This window comes from Pollicipes pollicipes, unplaced genomic scaffold (assembly GCF_011947565.3).
Source record: "Pollicipes pollicipes isolate AB1234 unplaced genomic scaffold, Ppol_2.1 Scaffold_4002;HRSCAF=4701_pilon_pilon_pilon, whole genome shotgun sequence".
Lineage (NCBI taxonomy): Eukaryota > Metazoa > Arthropoda > Thecostraca > Pollicipedomorpha > Pollicipedidae > Pollicipes > Pollicipes pollicipes.
Window position 1 is genome coordinate 29547063 of NW_023596420.1, and position 6171 is coordinate 29553233.

The 6171-nt window shown below is 44.8% G+C and overlaps 2 non-coding genes across 2 annotated transcripts; one reads left to right on the top strand and one right to left on the bottom strand.

Annotated features, from left to right (window-relative positions):
* Positions 1 to 1786: 1786 nt before the first annotated feature.
* On the top strand, positions 1787 to 1858 carry TRNAE-CUC (transfer RNA glutamic acid (anticodon CUC)). Its single transcript has one exon. It is a non-coding gene; the product is annotated as a tRNA-Glu (tRNA).
* A 1220-nt stretch (positions 1859 to 3078) lies between these two features.
* Positions 3079 to 3150, bottom strand: TRNAE-CUC (transfer RNA glutamic acid (anticodon CUC)). The gene has a single exon. It is a non-coding gene; the product is annotated as a tRNA-Glu (tRNA).
* Between the last annotated feature and the right edge of the window lie 3021 nt (positions 3151 to 6171).

Here is a 6171-nt window from a genome sequence, read left to right on the forward strand (position 1 = left end):
AATGAGACGGGAATGCATTCGACGATAAGCACTCCCTATATCCCTGGGCTATGACCTTTGGTCAAAACATGTCAAGCAGGGTCAAACCCGAGATTCGCACCCGGAATAGTCGCAGACCTTCTCTCGCAACTAGCTTTAACCTTTACTGTATACAAGGGGACCCTCGTGTTCATATCAGAAAGGTGACCTTATTAACCTTTAGGAAGTCCAAGAGATGAAAAGCCGTCGCAACTTGTCCTATACAAGTTGTTGTATACAAGGGGACCCTCGTGTTCATGTGAGGACTGTGGCCTTATTAACCTTTAGAAAGTCCAAGTGATAAAAAGCCGTCACAATCTGCATGGTACCTGAATTTACCATCAGCTGCATGAACTGGATTAACAACATGATCCTCAAAGCCAAAGGTTGATCGAGGTCATTTTATGCCAGTGACCTACCATGACATTAATAAAGCTAGATTAAGGAATCTGTTGACGTTCTTGTGATTAAGGAACCCGAAATGAGCGTCGAATGCTATTCTCTAAGTAAAGTTTTCCAATAAAGCAAGGAATGGTTTTGATTGTGGCCTGACCTTTTACCTTGACTCAAGCTTGGTAGATATAGTCTTAAGCATAATGACACTTATTCAGCTGTCCAAGAAACCGTCTCACGGCTGTATAAGTTCGTCAGACTCTCTGTTGGATGAAGCGATTTCTCAAGAATTGCCTCCGTGGACAGCAGTGGCCTGACTTTGCCTTCTTCAGGTCAGTGACCTACTGAGATATATCTACTCTGAAACAAAGCAATCAGCTGTTCGTGTGACTGCCGTTGTTTCAAATTTGGTACGGCTGCCATGAAGCACACACAAACTATTTCTGGAGGAAATTTAGGGAGTTAAGTTACCCTTCCTATTGGACGTCAAGTTTGGGGGTCCGCCAATCGGGCGCGTGTTGAGTGCCCCTAGCGGGGCAATACCTTCTCTCTCCCCATGGTCTGCCGATCATTTCCTACTCTCCTTTTGTCAAGGAGGCACTGGTTGGTTGCCGTAAGTGATTTGCTTTTTTTGAAATACTGATAAGTTTTGTGGGTACTGTACATCTTAACACGAATAACATGCGTTCTAACGGACCACACAATATGTATTGTGTCGCCGTAGTGACAACTCCGTGCGGGAAGGCAAACTACAGGGGGACTGGAAGTACAGGTTGTACTTGCGGTCCTTCTGTACGAAAGAGTATAATGTGTCCAGACAACTGACGAGGGGGGGGGGGGGGGCACAGAGATATTTGGCTTACCTCTGTTTTGATAATACTGCAGAGACAATCGTTTCAGGTGCGCGACAAGAACCAGTGGATGAGCAAGAACACCGCTGAATTTTAAAGCTCGTGGAGCGTTTGCACCGTTGCTGACATACAGAGGACGTCAGCTTTTCATCTCCATCAAACACATCTTCCTTGATGGATCACCGTGCGTCTATGGTTTCCCAGGCGCATAGAACCTTAACATCCAGAGCTTTCATATGCATGATCTCTAATTTACTCGGAAAGATGGCTTGATACTTCTAAACAAACGGGGTCAAGGCACGTTTTTCCCGCATCTGCGCACCCTCTGGCGGGTACGCAAACTAGACGCTGAAGCGAGAGCAAGCGAGTGAGGAGGTGTTCGGATTATGCTATCTCCGTTGACAGCATGGAGATGGAGTGGTCACGCCCGCGTGACTGGCTACAAGTTGAAGGATTAGGGTGAAGAATCGTTCCTTATCATTAGCATATCGTTGATGGTAGGGCCCGTATCGAAGTTTATTGCCTCCCGCATGGTCTAGTGGCTAGGATACACGGCTCTCACCCGTGGGGCCCGGGTTCGATTCCCGGTGCGGGAACGTCTTACCCCAAGTTTCTTACCTGTTTGTCAGGCACCTTAAGTCCACGATGCGGTGCGCAGTCTGCGGCAACGCGTTCGCAATGATCGAGGAGTATATATGTATATATATATATATATATGCATATATATATGTATATACATATATATATATATATATATATATATATATATATATATATATATATATATGCATATATATATATATATATATATGCATCTATATATATATATATATATATATATATATCATGTCGTCGTAGTGATACATCGGTACGGCAAGGCAGAAACAAACTGCTTGCGGTAAAATAAGCAAGTTCAAAGGCGATCACCTGGCGTGACTACAGGTGAGCATGAAAATGCCAGGTATGAATAACCCGCTACAGTTATGACGTTTAGGGCAGCACAAGATTAGACATAAGCCACTTCGAAGAACACCGTGCACGGTTCACAGGCATTGGCCGGACGCATTCTAATAAGCTAGACTCAGTCAGTCTGACTCAAATAGGCTGACCTCAGCACCCAGGTGTCATTATACTCATACCACTGTCTCAAAAAGTGTTGTATAGGGGTTGGGGTTATACATATATATATATATATATATATATATATATATATATAACTCCAACCCCTATACAACACTTTATATATGTATATATATATATGTATATATATATATATATGTATCTATATATATCTATATATATATATATATATATATATATATATATATATATATATATATATATATGCATTTGGGGTGTCGCGTTGTAAGGGGTGGGGGTCGTATAATGACCCGAGTGTGACACACCAGAATGGTTAGTCACGCCTAACAGATTGTACCTATTGTCATGCTGTTTTTATACTCACCCTGTTCAGCAGGATGTGACAACAACCTTTGCCTCTGTTTTGATTTTTTTCCAGCGAGAATAGTTTCAGGTGTGCCACAGGGATGTACGGATGCGCAAAGGCACCCCTCAATCCGGGAGTTCTTGGAACGCTTCCGGCGTGCTAGCCCATGGAGCAGGTGAGCTTTTCATCTCCAACAAATACATCTGTCTTGGTGAAAGATCCCGCAATTGCACGTGGTCTGCCTTAGACGCGGTCGGCGGGCTCATGCCCCGGAACCCATCGATCACCGCGGACGCGTGGCCGCAGACTGAGCACCGCATCGTGGACTTAAGGTGCCCGGGAAACAGGTAACAAACTTAGAGTAATATGTTCCCGCACCGGGAATCGAACCCGGGCCTCACGGGTGAGAGCCGTGTATCCTAGCCACTAGACCATGCGGGAGGTACCAAATGTCTCCCGCATCGTACCGAAGTACCATACGGGTACTATCAACGATGGTGTGCTAATGTTAAGGAACGATTCTTCACCCCAATCTCTCCATCTGTAACAGGCATGCGGGTGTGACCATACTGCCAACAGAGGTAGCATGGTCTGTGCACCTCCTTACTTGCTGGCTCTCGAAGGTATGCATAGACGACAAAAGCGTGACTTGACCTCATTTGATCGGAGGTGTCGAGTGACCTGTCCGAGCAAGTTAGAGATCATGCATGTGAAGGTTCTGGATATTAAGGTTCTATGCGCCTGGAAAACCCCAAACGCACTGTGGTTCACCAAGGAAGACGTGCTTGATGGAGATGGAAAGCTGACGTGCTCCATGTGCCAGCAATGGGGCAAACGCTCCACGAACATTCGAATTCAGGGGTGTCCTTATGTAACCGCGCATCCTTGTGGTGCACCTGAAACGACTCTCGCTGCGGTCGTAACAGAACATAATCGAAACAGAGGTAAGCTAAATATCTCTGTGCCCTCACGTCAGTGGTCTGTACCTGTTATATTCTGTCGCACCGGGGGACAGCAAGTACAGCCTATACTTCCAGTCCCCTTGTTGTTTGCCTTCTCGTAGGGAGTTGTCCTTACGGTGACATCATATATGTTGTGTGGTTCTTAGAACATATATTATCGGTATAATGATGCACAGTACCCACAAAACATATCAATCTTTCAAAAAAGCTACTCACTAACGGTAACCAACCAGTGCAGAACGGCATGTGCTTCGCATGAAACAGGAGAGATAGAAGTAAGTGCGCTGTCCCATCTCAGTTATTCGAAGCGAACGCAGACGATAGGACAGTGCGACAATTGACGCAAAGCATTTGCTGTATGACCAGCCATGCAAACTGTGCCTTTGTTGGCTACACTGACAAAGGTGACAATCCTGCAGCACTTTGCATTATGTGGTTTATCTAAGCAAAGATCGCAGACGAAGGCATTGAAAAGGCTCAACTCAAAAGTGAGTATGGAAATAAGCCGTTGATAAAATCGTAAAGGCAAGGAAACTTTGCTATTGAACCTGAAGTTCTTCAACTGCCTTGATAAGAAGCATTCGAGGCCGTAAAAAGTGTCTCCAAAGCTATAACCAAGGGAGGTCAGAAGAAGCTGCCGTTTAGATAGTGTCACTTTGCCGTTAATGATATGAGACTAATGTAACTAATGATATCTTGACGTGGTGCCGGTTGCGTAGTGGTTCAGCTGCCAGTCCAAAAAAACAGAAACACAGGAATGGGCGCAGCCAGAACATTGGCAACGGGGGGGGGGGGGGGGAAGGCCAAGCGTTGACAAAGGGCACCCTGATAGTAAAAGGATCCTCCCAAAATCGGCAGGCATGGCTCATTTGTTTTTTAGGAAAACTTCTTTTAATATATACATGAGCATATATACCTCTCTCTCTCTCTTTTCCTCTGTGTGTGTGTGTGTGTTGTGTGTGTGTGTGTGTGTGTGTCTCTCTCTTCTCTCTCTCCAGAGTCTAGAGAGTGAGAGGGAGGAGATAGAGAGCGAGGAGAGAGAGAAGAGAGTAGAGTCGAGAGAGAGAGAGAGAGAGAGAGGAGCGAGAGAGCGATAGATAGAGAGAGATGAGAAGAGCGAAGAGAGATCTATCCTCGAGATTCTTCTTGCTATCTCTCTCTCTCTCTCTCTATCTCTCTCTCTCTCTCTCTCTCTCTCTCTCTCTATCTCTCTCTCTCTATCTCTCTCTCTCTCTTCTCCTCTCTCTCTCTCTCTCTCTCTATATCTCTCTCTCTCTCCTCTCTCTCTCTCTCTCTCTCTCTCTCTCTCTCTCTCTCTCTCTCTCTCTCTCTCTCTCTCTCTCTCTCTCTCTCTCTCTCTCTCTCTCTCTCTCTCTCTCTCTCTCTCTCTCTCTCTTCAGCACCTTCTCTAATTGGAAAACAGGCAAGATGCTACCACGATATCAATTCTCTCTCAGGTGTACAGTAAATAAACCGACAAAATCATCCGTTAAACGACTGCATGAAATAAAGCGCCGAGGCCGTTCAGTTAAAAATGATCCAGTGAACTCTTTTAATCTGAAAGAACTCAAAAATTTGGTCAGAATTTTTTATCCTGGTTGTGCAGAGATAGTAAGGATTTCGCGAATGTAGATTGAACATGAAAAATGGCTTATTATTAGCATTAATATGGTCAAGTCATGTTCGCCTGGATATGTTCAACATTCAGTCAGAATTGACAACTGGTACAAATCATGTAGCGTGCTTTTGAGCAGTGCGCTCGCATATCTAAGTTATAAAAAAGTCGACGCCAGGTGTTGCAGTGTCCTTCGACCGCGCAGCGTCGGCTCTGCGGCCAAAACCCGGCCGTGGCTAAACCATGGACGAAAATGGTGACGCATGTGAAAGAAATAGCTTTGAATGCTTAGGGGCACCAAATCGTAACTTTATAGATCTTCCTGGCATATATTTCACCCGTACGGTTTTTACATTTATCATAATAACCTATAAGCACAGCACTGCAAAGTCGTTCAAGAATCTGTTGGTGGCACAGGAAAGTAAGGTAAAACCTCAATTTTCCGCGTTGCCTAACTGTTAATCTGCCCACAAAACACACTTCAACTTGTAAAAAAGATATGTACCCAGTGTTACCTTCGAACTGGACAATTTCTTTTGTTGACAGACGTTCAGAAACATTGTTTTACAATGGACAATGGTTTTACAATGGTCATTTACAATGGAGATTTTGCCTTACTTTCCAGTGCCACCAACAGATTCCTGAACGGCTTGGCAGTACTGTAAATACTTATACGTCATTATCTTATATATGATATACGAGTGTAAAAACCGCACGGGTGACATATACGCACGGAATATCTGTAACGGCACGATTTGGTGCCCTTAAGCATTCAAAGTTATTTCTTTCAGATGCGTCACCATTTTTGTCCATCGTTTGGCCACGGACTTGCTTTTGACCGCAGAGCCAACGCTGCGCGGTCTAAGGACGCTGCAACACCTGGCG